This window comes from Haemaphysalis longicornis, unplaced genomic scaffold (assembly GCF_048455015.1).
Source record: "Haemaphysalis longicornis isolate Haplotype H1 unplaced genomic scaffold, Haemaphysalis longicornis Haplotype H1 scaffold_1, whole genome shotgun sequence".
NCBI classification, from domain to species: Eukaryota; Metazoa; Arthropoda; class Arachnida; order Ixodida; family Ixodidae; genus Haemaphysalis; species Haemaphysalis longicornis.
The window spans coordinates 63,388,692-63,407,838 of record NW_027526203.1 but is presented as its reverse complement, the minus strand read 5'-3'; the positions used below and the strand labels follow the sequence as shown (position 1 = coordinate 63,407,838).

General features: G+C 46.5%; 5 non-coding genes across 5 annotated transcripts; all 5 read right to left on the bottom strand.

The window, feature by feature from the left end:
• Nucleotides 1–1,727: 1,727 nt before the first annotated feature.
• Trnak-uuu (transfer RNA lysine (anticodon UUU)) lies at nucleotides 1,728–1,799 on the bottom strand. Its single transcript has one exon. It is a non-coding gene; the product is annotated as a tRNA-Lys (tRNA).
• A 1,842-nt stretch (nucleotides 1,800–3,641) lies between these two features.
• Trnak-uuu (transfer RNA lysine (anticodon UUU)) lies at nucleotides 3,642–3,713 on the bottom strand. The gene has a single exon. It is a non-coding gene; the product is annotated as a tRNA-Lys (tRNA).
• A 2,326-nt stretch (nucleotides 3,714–6,039) lies between these two features.
• On the bottom strand, nucleotides 6,040–6,111 carry Trnak-uuu (transfer RNA lysine (anticodon UUU)). The gene has a single exon. It is a non-coding gene; the product is annotated as a tRNA-Lys (tRNA).
• An 886-nt stretch (nucleotides 6,112–6,997) lies between these two features.
• On the bottom strand, nucleotides 6,998–7,069 carry Trnak-uuu (transfer RNA lysine (anticodon UUU)). Its single transcript has one exon. It is a non-coding gene; the product is annotated as a tRNA-Lys (tRNA).
• Nucleotides 7,070–8,433: 1,364 nt separating this feature from the next.
• Trnak-uuu (transfer RNA lysine (anticodon UUU)) lies at nucleotides 8,434–8,505 on the bottom strand. Its single transcript has one exon. It is a non-coding gene; the product is annotated as a tRNA-Lys (tRNA).
• Nucleotides 8,506–19,147: the final 10,642 nt, after the last annotated feature.

Below are 19,147 nucleotides of genomic sequence, written 5' to 3'. Positions count from 1 at the left end.
AATCGAAATGTTAGTAAACATGGTTGTTTTTGTTTTTTGAGACGTGCGTCAGACTCTACTTTTCGAGATATAGATATATATATATATATATATATAAATCTATATATATATATATATATATATATATATAAAGTAAGTAAATGAGGTGCTCGTTGAGGAAATACAGAAACATAGGTCGGCAGTCTACAACGCCAAAGGAGGCATAGGGGTGTGGTTAGGCTCTATTTTTTACTATGGTTAATGAAGTGAAGATTTTTTTTTCAATATAAGGAAGAAAGAAAGAAAAACGCGCCCAGAGTGGGGACCGAACCCACGCCTTTCGATTAGATCTCGAATGCCTTACCAATTCGGCTATCTGGGCGACTGTGTTCTCCTTCACTTTCTGGGCTATTTATATTTACTAGAAGTGTATCTGACGCTTGAGGGTGGTAGCGAGCGCCACTCTGACTACACGGGGAGAAGGGGACCTTCTTTTTAACCCCCGGGGCGTGACTCAAACGTCTACAGCCTGTCATGAGCGGGTAACTGGCGGGAAGCCCTCTTATGCTACCTAGGCATCAAGGCTGCCAGAACCGAGACCCTCGCTAGGCTTTCGCAGATTAATATAGTAAGTAAATGAGGTGCTCGTTGAGGAAATACAGAAACATAGGTCGGCAGTCTACAACGCCAAAGGAGGCATAGGGGTGTGGTTAGGCTCTATTTTTTACTATGGTTAATGAAGTGAAGATTTTTTTTTAATATAAGGAAGAAAGAAAGAAAGAAAAACACGCGCCCAGAGTGAGGACCGAACCCACGCCTTTCGATTAGATCTAGAATGCCTTACCAATTCGGCTATCTGGGTGACTGTGTTCTCCTTCACTTTCTGGGCTATTTATATTTACTAGAACTGTATCTGACGCTTGAGGGTGGTAGCCAGCGCCACTCTGACTACACGGGGAGAAGGGGACCTTCTTTTTAACCCCCGGGGCGTGACTCAAACGTCTACAGCCTGTCATGAGCGGGTAACTGGCGGGAAGCCCTCTTATGCTACCTAGGCATCAAGGCTGCCAGAACCGAGACCCTCGCTAGGCTTTCGCAGATTAATATAGTAACTAAATGAGGTGCTCGTTGAGGAAATACAGAAACATAGGTCGGCAGTCTACAACGCCAAAGGAGGCATAGGGGTGTGTTTAGGCTCTATTTTTTACTATGGTTAATGAAGTGAAGATTTTTTTTTAATATAAGAAAGAAAGAAAGAAAGAAAGACACGCGCCCAGAGTGGGGACGGAACCCACGCCTTTCGATTAGATCTCGAATGCCTTACCAATTCGGCTATCTGGGCGACTGTGTTCTCCTTCACTTTCTGGGCTATTTATATTTACTAGAAGTGTATCTGACGCTTGAGGGTGGTAGCCAGCGCCACTCTGACTACACGGGGAGAAGGGGCCCTTCTTTTTAACCCCCGGGGAGTGACTCAAACGTCTACAGCCTGTCATGAGCGGGTAACTGGCGGGAAGCCCTCTTATGCTACCTAGGCATCAAGGCTGCCAGAACCGAGACCCTCGCTAGGCTTTCGCAGATTAATATAGTAAGTACATGAGGTGCTCGTTGAGGAAATACAGAAACATAGGTCGGCAGTCTACAACGCCAAAGGAGGCATAGGGGTGTGGTTAGGCTCTATTTTTTACTATGGTTAATGAAGTGAAGATTTTTTTAATATAAGGAAGAAAGAAAGAAAGAAAAACACGCGCCCAGAGTGGGGACCGAACCCACGCCTTTCGATTAAATCTCGAATGCCTTACCAATTCGGCTATCTGGGCGACTGTGTTCTCCTTCACTTTCTGGGCTATTTATATTTACTAGAAGTGTATCTGACGCTTGAGGGTGGTAGCCAGCGCCACTCTGACTACACGGGGAGAAGGGGACCTTCTTTTTAACCCCCGGGGCATGACTCAAACGTCTACAGCCTGTCATGAGCAGGTAACTGGCGGGAAGCCCTCTTATGCTACCTAGGCATCAAGGCTGCCAGAACCGAGACCCTCGCTAGGCTTTCGCAGATTAATATAGTAAGTAAATGAGGTGCTCGTTGAGGAAATACAGAAACATAGGTCGGCAGTCTACAACGCCAAAGGAGGCATAGGGGTGTGGTCAGGCTCTATTTTTTACTATGGTTAATGAAGTGAAGATTTTTTTTTAATATAAGGAAGAAAGAAAGAAAGAAAAACACAAGCCCAGAGTGGGGACCGAACCCACGCCTTTCGATTAGATCTCGAATGCCTTACCAATTCGGCTATCAGGGCGACTGTTTTCTCCTTCACTTTCTGGGCTATTTAAATTTACTAGAAGTGTATCTGACGCTTGAGGGTGGTAGCCAGCGCCACTCTGACTACACGGGGAGAAGGGGACCTTCTTTTTAACCCCCGGGGCGTGACTCAAACGTCTACAGCCTGTCATGAGCGGGTAACTGGCGGGAAGCCCTCTTATGCTACCTAGGCATCAAGGCTGCCAGAACCGAGACCCTCGCTAGGCTTTCGCAGATTAATATAGTAAGTAAATGAGGTGCTCGTTGAGGAAATACAGAAACATAGGTCGGCAGTCTACAACGCCAAAGGAGGCATAGGGGTGTGGTTAGGCTCTATTTTTTACTATGGTTAATGAAGTGAAGATTTTTTTTTAATATAAGGAAGAAAGAAAGAAAGAAAAACACGCGCCCAGAGTGGGGACGGAACCCACGCCTTTCGATTAGATCTCGAATGCCTTACCAATTCGGCTATCTGGGCGACTGTGTTCTCCTTCACTTTCTGGGCTATTTATATTTACTAGAAGTGTATCTGACGCTTGAGGGTGGTAGCCAGCGCCTCTCTGACTACACGGGGAGAAGGGGCCCTTCTTTTTAACCCCCGGGGCGTGACTCAAACGTCTACAGCCTGTCATGAGCGGGTAACTGGCGGGAAGCCCTCTTATGCTACCTAGGCATCAAGGCTGCCAGAACCGAGACCCTCGCTAGGCTTTCGCAGATTAATATAGTAAGTAAATGAGGTGCTCGTTGAGGAAATACAGAAACATAGGTCGGCAGTCTACAACGCCAAAGGAGGCATAGGGGTGTGGTTAGGCTCTATTTTTTACTATGGTTAATGAAGTGAAGATTTTTTTTAATATAAGGAAGAAAGAAAGAAAGAAAAACACGCGCCCAGAGTGGGGACCGAACCCACGCCTTTCGATTAGATCTCGAATGCCTTACCAATTCGGCTATCTGGGCGACTGTGTTCTCCTTCACTTTCTGGGCTATTTATATTTACTAGAAGTGTATCTGACGCTTGAGGGTGGTAGCCAGCGCCACTCTGACTACACGGGGAGAAGGGGCCCTTCTTTTTAACCCCCGGGGAGTGACTCAAACGTCTACAGCCTGTCATGAGCGGGTAACTGGCGGGAAGCCCTCTTATGCTACCTAGGCATCAAGGCTGCCAGAACCGAGACCCTCGCTAGGCTTTCGCAGATTAATATAGTAAGTACATGAGGTGCTCGTTGAGGAAATACAGAAACATAGGTCGGCAGTCTACAACGCCAAAGGAGGCATAGGGGTGTGGTTAGGCTCTATTTTTTACTATGGTTAATGAAGTGAAGATTTTTTTTAATATAAGGAAGAAAGAAAGAAAAACACGCGCCCAGAGTGGGGACCAAACCCACGCCTTTCGATTAAATCTCGAATGCCTTACCAATTCGGCTATCTGGGCGACTGTGTTCTCCTTCACTTTCTGGGCTATTTATATTTACTAGAAGTGTATCTGACGCTTGAGGGTGGTAGCCAGCGCCACTCTGACTACACGGGGAGAAGGGGACCTTCTTTTTAACCCCCGGGGCGTGACTCAAACGTCTACAGCCTGTCATGAGCGGGTAACTGGCGGGAAGCCCTCTTATGCTACCTAGGCATCAAGGCTGCCAGAACCGAAACCCTCGCTAGGCTTTCGCAGATTAATATAGTAAGTAAATGAGGTGCTCGTTGAGGAAATACAGAAACATAGGTCGGCAGTCTACAACGCCAAAGGAGGCATAGGGGTGTGGTTAGGCTCTATTTTTTACTATGGTTAATGATGTGAATATTTTTTTTTAATATAAGGAAGAAAGAAAGAAAGAAAAACACGCGCCCAGAGTGGGGACCGAACCCACGCCTTTCGATTAGATCTCGAATGCCTTACCAATTCGGCTATCAGGGCGACTGTGTTCTCCTTCACTTTCTGGGCTATTTATATTTACTAGAAGTGTATCTGACGCTTGAGGGTGGTAGCCAGCGCCACTCTGACTACACGGGGAGAAGGGGACCTTCTTTTTAACCCCCGGGGCGTGACTCAAACGTCTACAGCCTGTCATGAGCGGGTAACTGGCGGGAAGCCCTCTTATGCTACCTAGGCATCAAGGCTGCCAGAACCGAGACCCTCGCTAGGCTTTCGCAGATTAATATAGTAAGTAAATGAGGTGCTCGTTGAGGAAATACAGAAACATAGGTCGGCAGTCTACAACGCCAAAGGAGGCATAGGGGTGTGGTTAGGCTCTATTTTTTACTATGGTTAAGGAAGTGAAGATTTTTTTTTAATATAAGGAAGAAAGAAAGAAAGAAAAACACGCGCCCAGAGTGGGGACCGAACCCACGCCTTTCGATTAGATCTCGAATGCCTTACCAATTCGGCTATCTGGGCGACTGTGTTCTCCTTCACTTTCTGGGCTATTTATATTTACTAGAAGTGTATCTGACGCTTGAGGGTGGTAGCCAGCGCCACTCTGACTACACGGGGAGAAGGGGAACTTCTTTTTAACCCCCGGGGAGTGACTCAAACGTCTACAGCCTGTCATGAGCGGGTAACTGGCGGGAAGCCCTCTTATGCTACCTAGGCATCAAGGCTGCCAGAACCGAGACCCTCGCTAGGCTTTCGCAGATTAATATAGTAAGTAAATGAGGTGCTCGTTGAGGAAATACAGAAATATAGGTCGGCAGTCTACAACGCCAAAGGAGGCATAGGGGTGTGGTTAGGCTCTATTTTTTACTATGGTTAATGAAGTGAAGATTTTTTTTTAATATAAGGAAGAAAGAAAGAAAGAAAAACACGCGCCCAGAGTGGGGACCGAACCCACGCCTTTCGATTAGATCTCGAATGCCTTACCAATTCGGCTATCTGGGCGACTGTGTTCTCCTTCACTTTCTGGGCTATTTATATTTACTAGAAGTGTATCTGACGCTTGAGGGTGGTAGCCATCGCCACTCTGACTACACGGGGAGAAGGGAACCTTCTTTTTAACCCCCGGGGAGTGACTCAAACGTCTACAGCCTGTCATGAGCGGGTAACTGGCGGGAAGCCCTCTTATGCTACCTAGGCATCAAGGCTGCCAGAACCGAGACCCTCGCTAGGCTTTCGCAGATTAATATAGTAAGTAAATGAGGTGCTCGTTTAGGAAATACAGAAACATAGGTCGGCAGTCTACAACGCCAAAGGAGGCATAGGGGTGTGGTTAGGCTCTATTTTTTACTATGGTTAATGAAGTGAAGATTTTTTTTTAATATAAGGAAGAAAGAAAGAAAGAAAAACACGCGCCCAGAGTGGGGACCGAACCCACGCCTTTCGATTAGATCTCGAATGCCTTACCAATTCGGCTATCTGGGCGACTGTGTTCTCCTTCACTTTCTGGGCTATTTATATTTACTAGAAGTGTATCTGACGCTTGAGGGTGGTAGCCAGCGCCACTCTGACTACACGGGGAGAAGGGGACCTTATTTTTAACCCCCGGGGCGTGATTCAAACGTCTACAGCCTGTCATGAGCGGGTAACTGGCGGGAAGCCCTCTTATGCTACCTAGGAATCAAGGCTGCCAGAACCGAGACCCTCGCTAGGCTTTCGCCGATTAATATAGTAAGTAAATGAGGTGCTCGTTGAGGAAATACAGAAACATAGGTCGGCAGTCTACAACGCCAAAGGAGGCATAGGGGTGTGGTTAGGCTCTATTTTTTATTATGGTTAATGAAGTGAAGATTTTTTTAATATAAGGAAGAAAGAAAGAAAGAAAAACACGCGCCCAGAGTGGGGACCGAACCCACGCCTTTCGATTAAATCTCGAATGCCTTACCAATTCGGCTATCGGGGCGACTGTGTTCTCCTTCACTTTCTGGGCTATTTATATTTACTAGAAGTGTATGTGACGCTTGAGGGTGGTAGCCAGCGCCACTCTGACTACACGGGGAGAAGGGGACCTTCTTTTTAACCCCCGGGGCGTGACTCAAACGTCTACAGCCTGTCATGAGCGGGTAACTGGCAGGAAGCCCTCTTATGCTACCTAGGCATCAAGGCTGCCAGAACCGAGACCCTCGCTAGGCTTTCGCAGATTAATATAGTAAGTAAATGAGGTGCTCGTTGAGGAAATACAGAAACATAGGTCGGCAGTCTACAACGCGAAAGGAGGCATAGGGGTGTGGTTAGGCTCTATTTTTTACTATGGTTAATGAAGTGAAGATTTTTTTTAATATAAGGAAGAAAGAAAGAAAGAAAAACACGCGCCCAGAGTGGGGACGGAACCCACGCCTTTCGATTAGATCTCGAATGCCTTACCAATTCGGCTATCTGGGCGACTGTGTTCTCCTTCACTTTCTGGGCTATTTATATTTACTAGAAGTGTATCTGATGCTTGAGGGTGGTAGCCAGCGCCACTCTGACTACACGGGGAGAAGGGGCCCTTCTTTTTAAATCCCGGGGCGTGACTCAAACGTCTACAGCCTGTCTTGAGCGGGTAACTGGCGGGAAGCCCTCTTATGCTACCTAGGCATCAAGGCTGCCAGAACCGAGACCCTCGCTAGGCTTTCGCAGATTAATATAGTAAGTAAATGAGGTGTTCGTTGAGGAAATACAGAAACATAGGTCGGCAGTCTACAACGCCAAAGGAGGCGTAGGGGTGTGGTTAGGCTCTATTTTTTACTATGGTTAATGAAGTGAAGATTTTTTTTAATATAAGGAAGAAAGAAAGAAAGAAAAACACGCGCCCAGAGTGGGGACCGAACCCACGCCTTTCGATTAAATCTCGAATGCCTTACCAATTCGGCTATCTGGGCGATTGTGTTCTCCTTCACTTTCTGGGCTATTTATATTTACTAGAAGTGTATCTGACGCTTGAGGGTGGTAGCCAGCGCCACTCTGACTACACGGGGAGAAGGGGACCTTCTTTTTAACCCCCGGGGAGTGACTCAAACGTCTACAGCCTGTCATGAGCGGGTAACTGGCGGGAAGCCCTCTTATGCTACCTAGGCATCAAGGCTGCCAGAACCGAGACCCTCGCTAGGCTTTCGCAGATTAATATAGTAAGTAAATGAGGTGCTCGTTGAGGAAATACAGAAACATAGGTCGGCAGTCTACAACGCCAAAGGAGGCATAGGGGTGTGGTTAGGCTCTATTTTTTACTATGGTTAATGAAGTGAAGATTTTTTTTTAATATAAGGAAGAAAGAAAGAAAGAAAAACACGCGCCCAGAGTGGGGACCGAACCCACGCCTTTCGATTAGATCTCGAATGCCTTACCAATTCGGCTATCTGGGCGACTGTGTTCTCCTTCACTTTCTGGGCTATTTATATTTACTAGAAGTGTATCTGACGCTTGAGGGTGGTAGCCAGCGCCACTCTGACTACACGGGGAGAAGGGGACCTTCTTTTTAACCCCCGGGGAGTGACTCAAACGTCTACAGCCTGTCATGAGCGGGTAACTGGCGGGAAGCCCTCTTATGCTACCTAGGCATCAAGGCTGCCAGAACCGAGACCCTCGCTAGGCTTTCGCAGATTAATATAGTAAGTAAATGAGGTGCTCGTTTAGGAAATACAGAAACATAGGTCGGCAGTCTACAACGCCAAAGTAGGCATAGGGGTGTGGTTAGGCTCTATTTTTTACTATGGTTAATGAAGTGAAGATTTTTTTTTAATATAAGGAAGAAAGAAAGAAAGAAAAACACGCGCCCAGAGTGGGGACCGAACCCACGCCTTTCGATTAGATCTCGAATGCCTTACCAATTCGGCTATCTGGGCGACTGTGTTCTCCTTCACTTTCTGGGCTATTTATATTTACTAGAAGTGTATCTGACGCTTGAGGGTGGTAGCCAGCGCCACTCTGACTACACGGGGAGAAGGGGACCTTATTTTTAACCCCCGGGGCATGACTCAAACGTCTACAGCCTGTCATGAGCGGGTTGGCGGGAAGCCCTCTTATGCTACCTAGGCATCAAGGCTGCCAGAACCGAGACCCTCGCTAGGCTTTCGCAGATTAATATAGTAAGTAAATGAGGTGCTCGTTGAGGAAATACAGAAACATAGGTCGGCAGTCTACAACGCCAAAGGAGGCATAGGGGTGTGGTTAGGCTCTATTTTTTATTATGGTTAATGAAGTGAAGATTTTTTTTAATATAAGGAAGAAAGAAAGAAAGAAAAACACGCGCCCAGAGTGGGGATCGAACCCACGCCTTTCGATTAAATCTCGAATGCCTTACCAATTCGGCTATCGGGGCGACTGTGTTCTCCTTCACTTTCTGGGCTATTTATATTTACTAGAAGTGTATGTGACGCTTGAGGGTGGTAGCCAGCGCCACTCTGACTACACGGGGAGAAGGGGACCTTCTTTTTAACCCCCGGGGCGTGACTCAAACGTCTACAGCCTGTCATGAGCGGGTAACTGGCAGGAAGCCCTCTTATGCTACCTAGGCATTAAGGCTGCCAGAACCGAGACCCTCGCTAGGCTTTCGCAGATTAATATAGTAAGTAAATGAGGTGCTCGTTGAGGAAATACAGAAACATAGGTCGGCAGTCTACAACGCGAAAGGAGGCATAGGGGTGTGGTTAGGCTCTATTTTTTACTATGGTTAATGAAGTGAAGATTTTTTTTTAATATAAGGAAGAAAGAAAGAAAGAAAAACACGCGCCCAGAGTGGGGACGGAACCCACGCCTTTCGATTAGATCTCGAATGCCTTACCAATTCGGCTATCTGGGCGACTGTGTTCTCCTTCACTTTCTGGGCTATTTATATTTACTAGAAGTGTATCTGACGCTTGAGGGTGGTAGCCAGCGCCACTCTGACTACACGGGGAGAAGGGGCCCTTCTTTTTAAATCCCGGGGCGTGACTCAAACGTCTACAGCCTGTCATGAGCGAGTAACTGGCGGGAAGCCCTCTTATGCTACCTAGGCATCAAGGCTGCCAGAACCGAGACCCTCGCTAGGCTTTCGCAGATTAATATAGTAAGTAAATGAGGTGCTCGTTGAGGAAATACAGAAACATAGGTCGGCAGTCTACAACGCCAAAAGAGGCGTAGGGGTGTGGTTAGGCTCTATTTTTTACTATGGTTTTTCTTTCTTTCTTTCTTTCTTCCTTATATTAAAACAAAAAAAAATCTTCACTTCATTAACCATAGTAAAAAATAGAGCATAACCACACCCCTATGCCTCCTTTGGCGTTGTAGACTGCCGACCTATGTTTCTAAATATATATATATATATATAGTTGAAATAATGGTTGACTAATGATTAAAAACCACGACACCGGTTTACTGAAGTTTAAAAATCATCTTCATCATCATCATTTATTTTTCCTTAAATGCCCCTTTCGGGGTATTACATAAGGGGGGGGGGCAAGATCAGTAAGGAAGTTCATAAAACATGGTTAAAGACCCTACGACTGGCACACAGAAGCACAACAGGCACATTTTTTACATTTTAGGCGGTATTGGAAATAAAACACGCATGATTGACACACAGAAGCACAAAAGGCACATTTTTTACATTTGGGCGGTATTTAAACATAAACATACAAAGGGCAAATTTCCACTTGTTAAGCGGAAATCGCTATACAAAGAAAGCTTGAAGATAAGCATTGGAGTGAATTAGGTACATAGTGTTGGTTCTGTAAGCGATTGCACAACAAAGAAAACAGAATAGGTCCGATTAAGTGCGGAAATAATTGGTTATTTGCTGCCGAAATTTCTCTGAATCGCGCTCATTTACAATTGCACCGGGTAGGGCATTCAAAGCCTCAATTGCAGCTGGTAAGAAAGATTTGTTAAAGGAATTAGTGGTGCCATGTAAGCGCTGAAGCCTGTGGGGGATAAAAAGGCGCCGCGACGAACGGGTTTGTGGTATCAGGAGTGTCGTGTGGAGGTCTGGGGAATTAAAGAAAAGCGAATGAAAGAAACAAAGTTGAGCGATCTTGCAGCGGAGTATCAGTGCGGGGATTCCAATTGAAGCTTTGATGTTGCTTATGCTGTGGTGAGGACTATATTTGGAAGCGATAAAGCAGGCGGCACAGTTCTGTACAGTTTCGAGGTAGTTGATTAGGTACGCTTGGTGAGGGTTCCAGATGGATGATGCATATTCTAGTTTGCTCCTGGCGAATGTTTCATAGGCAAATTGCCTGGTAGATGAAGGAAATGAGGCAAGAAATCTTCTGATGAAGCTCAGGGATTTAGATGCATCAGCAGCAAGTTTTTTTATGTGTTCAGACCATGATAAGTTTTTGTGACGAGAACTCCCAGAAAACGGTATGATTCTGTTGAAGAGAGGGTGAGAGAGATTAACTTGTATGCATTGGTTATACTAGAACGTTTTCGTGTTATTTGCATGAGTTTGCACTTATCGATGCTTAGCTTAATAAAACTTTGCAGCACCACCTTTCTATTTCATTATGGTCGTGTTGAAGTATTTCCGCATCGGTGTTGCATTCTATCCAGCGGTACAAACGCAGTCGTCGGCGAAGAGGCGAATGGACGATGAAATTCTGTTAGGCAGGTTGTTTATGAAAATTAGGAAAGTAGGGGAGCTAGTACCGAGGCTTGAGGAACTTTGGAGGTAATTTTGATTGAGGCTGAGTGGTGGGATCCGAGTACAGTGAACTAACTGGGAGCGGGTAGTAATAAAAAAGCGAATTCATGATAGTACTAAGGAGTAAAGTTTAAGGCTAGAAAGTTTTGCTAGTTGGCGCTGATGGGGAACGCGATCGAAAGCTTTAGATAAGTCCAGGTAAATGACGTCAGTTTGAACTGAAGGGTCAGGGTTAAGGTGAAGGTCAGTACTGAACTCAAAAAGTTGGGTTTCACATGAAAGCCCGGGCCGGAATCTGTGTTGTTTGGGAAAGAAGAATTTGTTGCTGTCGAGGTGACGCGCATTTTGGGAATATATTATGTGTTCTAGCAATTTACAAGCGATGCATGTCAGCGAAATAGGGCAGAAGTTGCAAGGATTGCAGTGGTTGCCTGATTTGTAAAACGGAACTATTCTGTGAAGGGTCCAGTAGGTCGGAAGTGCACTGGTGGCTATCGACTGGGCAAAGGTTATGTGCAAAATTTTGCTAGAGGTTATTTTGGTGGCTTTGATTATCTTGCGAGTTATGTTATCGCATACTGGAGCACTTGACACATTTAAACTATGGATTATCTTCATTATGCCTTCGGGAGTAGCGGTGGCGGCAGGCATTTGAGAGAAATTATAGCTGGAAGGGGTGGAACTATCGAGGTCTTGTTCGCGGGTAAAAACGGAAGAAAAATACTGGTTGATGACGACGTCAGCGCGCTGCTCAAGTGGAACAAGCGAGCCATCTGGGTAGGAGAGGGAAATGTTGTGGGTAGAGTTGCATTTTGGTTGCAGGATTTTCCAAAATGTAGCATTTTTTCCAAATCAAAATCGACTCGAGGACTAGTATTCATCGGACCAGCCAACTCAGGTGAAGACTGGTTCTGCAGTTGAAACATGAGTAAACCACTGTGTTTGTTTTTAATCGTGAGTCAACGATTTTCTCAAGTATTTCTGGCTCTTGGAGAAGTTTCTTGTAGTGCTTATATAAATAAATAAATAAATACATATATCTATAAATATATATATATATATATATATATATATATATATATATATATATATATATATATATATATATATATATATATATAACGCAGCAGACATGGCGTCCGTCGAACCAACACCTTTATTAACAACTTCTTCCTCGTCCACCACTATCGCACCGCACCTTCTCTTGGTGGCTAATCTCCCGTGCCGGCCAACTGCCCTGTACCATCCATCTGCGAGACGTCACACACACACACACACATATATATATATATATATATATATATATATATATATATATATATATATATATATATATATTTATATATATATATATGTGTGTGTGCGTGTAGCGAATCAGAATAGGAAAATGGCACGAGGTCGCGGGTTCGATTCCCGGCCGCGGCGGCCGCTTTCCTGATGGAGGCGAAAAGCAAAAACGCCCGTGTGTACGAGATTTCGGCGCACGTTAAAGAACCCCAGGTGGTCTAAATTAATCCGGAGCCCTCCACTACGGCGCGCCTCATCGCCTGCGTTGCGTCGGCGCGTTAAACCCTACAATCAATCAAGAATAGGAAAATGAGGGGCTCGTTGAAAATAAGACAGAAATAAGAATTGGCAGCCAAGAAGACCTCGGAAAGCAAAGGGGAGGATGTAGTAGCTCAAGATAAAGAATTTCGAAAATAAGAAAGTGGAGAAAAAATGCCCGCCAGGTGGGATCCGAACCCACGACCTCCAGAATACCGGTCTGGTGCGATAACCACTACGCTACCGGCGGGGCTACTTTAGCCTCCACTTTGTGGGGTATTTATGTTCAGGTGTTTTTGTTTCCTGCGCTTGGGGGTGGTAGCCAGTGCCACTCGGACTACTCGGGGTGAAGGGGAACTTCTTTTTAACCCCCTGGGCCGTGACTCGAGCGTCTACGACATGTCGAGAGTGGTCGACCAGCGTTGAACCCTCTTAAGATCCCTATGGCACCAAGACTGCCAGAACAAAGGCCCTCGCTATGCATGTAGCGAATCAGAATAGGAAAATGAGGGCCTCGTTGAAAATAACACAGAAATAAGAATTGGCAGTCAAGAAGACCTCGGAAAGAAAAGGGGAGGATGTAGTAGCTCAAGATAAATAATTTGGAAAATAAGAAAGTGGAGAAAAAATGCCCGCTTGGTGGGATCCGAGCCCACGACCTCCAGAATACCGGTCTGGTGCGATAACCACTACGCTACCGGTGGGGTAGCGTAGTGGTGGAGGCTAAAGTAAAGTGGGCTAAAGTAGTAGTGGAGGCTAAAGTAAAGTAGGCTAAAGTAGTCGTGGAGGCTAAAGTAGCCCCGCCGGTAGCGTAGTGGTTATCGCACCAGACCGGTATTCTGGAGGTCGTGGGTTCGGATCCCACCTGTCGGGCATTTTTTCTCCACTTTCTTATTTTCCAAATTCTTTATCTTGAGCTACTACATCCTCCCCTTTGCTTCCGAGGTCTTCTTGACTGCCAATTCTTATTTCTGTCTTATATACAGTGAATGTTGCAAGGGCGAGGGCAGGGCAAGGGAAGTGGAAGAGGAAAGAAAAGGAAAGCCAGAATTCACCGTCACGCGGTACGAACATGAGAAAAAAACTAAAAATAAAAGAAACAGAACGCAAAAAAATAACAAAGTAATTCCCACTTTCTTCGGCGGCGAAAGGAATGAAAGAGGGGTGAAAACAAGATATGCCCATGCACGTATTTGACATTGGCAAAAAATGAGTCTCGCGGAACGAACATGAGAAAACAAGAACTGAAAAGAAAGAAACAGAACGAAAAAAATTTAAAATGGTAATTACTCTATTCTCCCTTTGAAAAAGGTGGGAAAGTAAGGGGTGAAAACAAGATATGCCATTGCATGCATTTGGAATGGGCATAAAAAAGGAGATAATAAATAAATCACAGTCACCTGGTACGAACACGAGAAAGAAGTACGAAGAAAATATTATCGCCAATCCACACTGTGAATGTAACTGGAAAGCAAAGCTTAAACGGCACCCACAACGATTACCCATGCGACGTCACTGAACTGCACGCGTGTCGCCCTACAAATAGTCAAACCAGAGAGAAGTGAAATACACTTAACCACACCCTCTATTACTGAAAGAGATATTCTTGGTAAGGTTAAATTAATGCATGATGCATGAACGGTGGTTGGTTGAGTTCTGTTGGTGTAGCACATGAATGGAAACTCTTTTTTTATAAAATTAAAGTTCAAGCCCGGTGTTAGACGATCTCACTTCTCCGTCTCTGCCGTCACAGATGGAGGCGACGAGATCGCCGGTAGAGACGGTGGACGGGGAGAAGGTAGCACTTCTATTCATATTTATGAACGGCCAGAGTGCGGCCCAGGGGAGTGGTTCCTCCTTCACTGTAGCCCATATTCAGTCCGCGCCGTCTGTGCTCTGTCCACCAGCTGAAGCAGGGTAGGCAGAGAGCGGCTTGACAGTAGCATCTCCTATTGCTCTTGTTCGGTAGTCGACGGAAAGAGAGGAGGGTGCTGAGTGCTAAAGTCGCACACCCCGATTATGTGGTGGAGTGTTCCTACTTCTTAGCAAAATTTACATTCAGCGTCGTAGCGAATCGGGTGCATTAAGTGAAGACGCGTCGGGTGTGGGAAGGAGCCGGATTATATTAGCCGAAGGGTAGTTTGTTGTTCTATGGAAATGTCAGGGTAAGGCGAAGGTAGGGTCTGTCTCAGAATGCGATAATTCTGGGTTATGTCCCTGAACGAGACAAGAGGGTGACTGTCATCGTACAGCTCCATAGCACGGGGGGTGAAAGTGCAGGCTTGGTGGGCGTATTCTTTGCCCTCCATGGAAGCGTGAGCGGGTGTCGAGATGACCTGAATAGAACCATCTTGGGAGTGGTTTTTAGCACACACAGTGCAGGTCGGTACACCAAACCCGACTGGTAATTCACGTAGGCTTGTTGGGAATAGGTGACTACCTTATGAACGCCTGGTTGAGTGCGAGCCAAGACCATGGCTGCCACGTCTGCTGCCGTCATGTCTTCGGTCTTTAGTGAGGCACAAGCAAGGAGATTGGTTCTGGAGGTAGCCACGATGATGGCGTACTGCTGACCTCGGTGTTGGTAGGCGTCTGTGTAGATAACTGCATTATACCCACCGAGGATGGTGTGGAGCGCTTGAGCCGTGCTTGTTGCGGGCGTCGTCGTGTGAGGGGTTCATATTTCTAAGCAAAGGGACCATCTTTAGTGGTCGCCAAAAGTCGAGGAATACATAAAGCGGAGTGACATTCTGTGCTGTCCAGCCAAGTTGGTGAAGGATGAGGCGACCCGCCGCAGTTATGCCCATTTGGAGCTTCTGGACAGAAAGATGGCCCTCTATCAGCTCTTCCACTGTGTTGTAGAGCCCCGTGCTAAGCAGCCTCTCTGTGGACGCACTCATGGGAAGACCAATGACTTGCTTAACCGCCTGTCTAATCATCATATAAAGCATCTTTCTGTCCTCCTTGCCGAGAAGAAGACACAGGCTTGACGTAAGCGATTCTCGAAAGGACAAAAGCTTGAACTAATCGAAAGGCATCGGATTCCTTGAGGCCTCGCTTCTTGGTGGCAACTCGCCTGACCATGCGTATCATTTTATTGATGCTTTCTTTGAGGCGCTGCAAGGATACGTCAGTGTTGGTGTTGGGCTGAAGATGCAGGCCCGCTGGGGCTTTAAGTGATGACCTGGCCATCAAGGAGTATCGTTTGGCTTGAGGGCGGACGGCAAGGAGCTGGAATTTTTTGCGTGACTACTGGAAGACACAGGATTCAGCACATTGGCGTACTAGAACTGAGATGCCATGGGTTGATGTGAGGTTCCTTAATTCGCTATCGCGTGGCATTCAGTGAGAATGCAGGGGTTTAACCCGTAGATGTGCTTGGTGAGAGCACCACTTGTCTTACCCGTGTCAGCGTAGGTTCGTAGCTAAAAAAAGCCCACCAGGGGGCTGACTGTATCGGGCGGTTGATGGATGTGCTCGCACGTTTTTCGTCAGCAACTCTGGCTAGAACGCACAGATCTCCATGAGAGTGCCACCGCTGCAATCGTAAGGACGAGTGGAACTGGACATATTTATTTATTTATTTAGAAATACTGCAGGCAGCATCGCTGCCCAAGCAGGAGAGGGTTTCAAAAGGTGATTATACAATGCATGTTCAAATGCACCAACACTTGTACATTCAACAATCGAGAGGGGCAAACAGTTCCATTGTTCTATGGTGTTAGGAAAAAAAGACTTCTGAAATATTTTAGTGCGGGCGAAGTACGGGCGTATGGTCTTGCTGTGATTGATTTTCGATGACCTTTGTGGTGCGGGAAGCAGATAATCTTCGCGTAACAGGCCGGTTTTATTGTCGTACAGTAGATAAAGAAATTTGAGGCGCGCGACCTGGCGGCGGAGTTGAAGTGACGGCAAGGCGAGTTTCTTTATCATATTTGTTACTGATGACGATGTTCTGTAGTCGGACAAAATGAACCGCGCAGCAAGACGCTGGATACGTTCAATCTTTGTAATATTCTTGGCATGAAACGGATCCCAAACTATTGATGAGTACTCGAGGACTGGGCGAACCAAGGTGCGATAAGCTTCTAATTTAATATTAGAAGGACATCCTTTCAGTTTTCTTCTCAAGAAGCATAGCTTCTGAAAGGCTTTGTTGCAAATATTATCAACATGCGCATTCCATTTCAGATTATTAGTAATTGTTAAGCCCAAGTATTTCACAGACGTTACAACTTCGAGATCACGGTTTTTAATAACATAAGTGTGAATAAACGGATTCTTTTTTGTTGTAAATACCATCGAAACTGATTTTGAAAAATTAATTTCCATTCCCCTCTTATCGCACCAGTCCACGAGTTTACAAACATTTTCATTCAGTACAGCCTGACAAGAACCACTCTTGATAACGGAGTAAACAACACAATCATCTGCAAACAATTTGACCTTTACACCGTCACCAATATCTTTTGCAATATCATTGATGTACACTAAAAAGAGCAAGGGTCCCAACACTGAACCCTGCGGCACTCCTGACAAGACACGTAGACTATCCGACCTAACACCGTCGCATTCCACAAACTGGGTACGGTTTTCAAGGTAAGCCTTTATCCATCGAACTATAATGTCGGGTAAACCAATCTCTGTTAGTCTAGCCAGAAGTAAATTGTGCGGCACTCGGTCAAATGCCTTTGACAGGTCTAAAAATACAGCATCTATTTGTTGGTGATTATCAATTGCGGTTGCGAAGTCATGAATGACAGTTACTAATTGTGTTACTGTGGATACCTTGCGCCTAAATCCATGTTGGTACTCAACAAAAAAGTTGGTATCCTCAAGGTGCTTCGATATGTGGCTTGCTATTATATGTTCCAATATTTTGCAGCAGGTACTAATCAATGAAATTGGCCTGTAGTTTTTTGCGTTTAATATGTCACCTGATTTGGGTATGGGAATTACCTTCGCTGTCAACCAGTCATGTGGCAAAGTGCTCTGCCTGAGCGATGCCTCAAAAAGTACATAGAGGTAGTGCGAAAGTATTTCAGAATATCGTTTTAGAAAGATGTTTGGTATGCCATCCGCGCCGCATGACTTTTTTACATCAAGATTTAAAAGAAGTGCGAATATGCCTTCTTGGTGTAATACCACATCAGGAATTGGAATGCGTGTTGACGATCCGCAAGATTCATTGTGGGTACAGAGGAATGCTGGTTGCGAGAAAGACTGAAAAAACGTGGAATTAAATTCATTTGTAATCTCTTGGAGAACAGTGGTAGTTTTCCCATTAATCTTGAGCTGTTTTGTCTGCCGCTTAGAGTCTGATAAAAAGCGCCAAAATTTCTGAGGCGACTTCTCGTCCAACTTCTCGCCGGTGAGTGGCATTTACAGCCGCTGTCGCTTCAATAAACCCCGACCACGCCAAGCGGGCTCGCTAAACCTAACCTGGAAAACAACAGCCGCCACGCAGGACGAGCGCCACGTGCTACGAGCGCCAGCCTCCCCGGGCTCGTGCTCCACCTTAGCCTCGGGCACGGGCCCCCTGGCCCTGCCCTACCACTGAAGGTGAGGGCGCACCGCCCAAGATCCGCTCATGCCACTAGAAAACCAGACAGGCGAGGAAGGCGCAAGCTCAAGTGCCAACGCGCTTCCCGAAACCCTCCATGCGACTCCTCTCGCAACGCAACCTTCACACGCCATGGAATTAGAAGCCGAAGAAAACCTGTAAAAAGACCTCGGGCCACCACAGGAACATGCAGAAGCGGAAGAAGGCTAATGGATGGAAATACACCGCCGCAGTAGGCGACGAAATCTAGCCAAGGAACGCCAACTAGCTACCACTTCAACGGCACCGCCTCAGACTACAAGGCCTTCAACGAATCAGAGAAATCTACCAAAGCTGCCGCCTCTTCCGAGGAATGACTTCAAGGCGATTATTCGACCTCGAGACCCTTTAGACCTCAATCATTGGACAACCGTACAAGTGGGAACAAGCCTTCGCAGCAGACTCGAAGCAGACACATCGAATTGGTTTGACAAAACCATCCTACGACACAATGAACTGCGCATCGACGCGAAGCAAAACATCATAATTTACAGCACTCCGAATTTGAACCTGGCAAACAAGCTCACCAAACTCCAAACGTTGCGTCTCGGAGCAACCGACTACGCAGTCACGGCATACACGGCAGCCCCGGATGAATCAGTGAAAGGGATAGTGCATGGAATTCCCCTGGGAACAACACCAGACGACATTTTGGACAACCTGGAAGCTCCAGGACATGAAATCCTTTATGCCCGATTGTTGGGACAGACGTACACGGCAGTAATCACTTTCGCCGAAAAACGACTCCCCTTTTTCGTGTATTACATGAACGGCGAAATGCGATGCACTCCCTACCGCCCAACAAGACATGTCTGCCGAATTTGCCTCCAAGAGGGACATCGAGCCGATGTGTGCCTTACACCCGACACTGCAAAATGTCAGACATGTGGAACAGCCAACCCCGATCCTGACCACCCATTTGCGCCCAAATGTGTGCCAGGGAGAACACCCAACGGCAGCGCGCGAGTGCCGACAGAGACTGAAGCGCCCGTACCTACCGCTGGCCACCACTGGACTACCACCTGCATCTGGCTGAATGAGCCGCAGAGACTTCCCGCCCCTCCTGACAGAAGACCCCGGACACCGGTCCCAACCGCCAGATCACCGAGGCCGCTCCTAGTCTGGTCTCCGAGCCAAGAGGGGGCAATCAAAGGAGAGCGCCAGGGCTTGCAGCCAGCGTCAGCCTGACCCGGG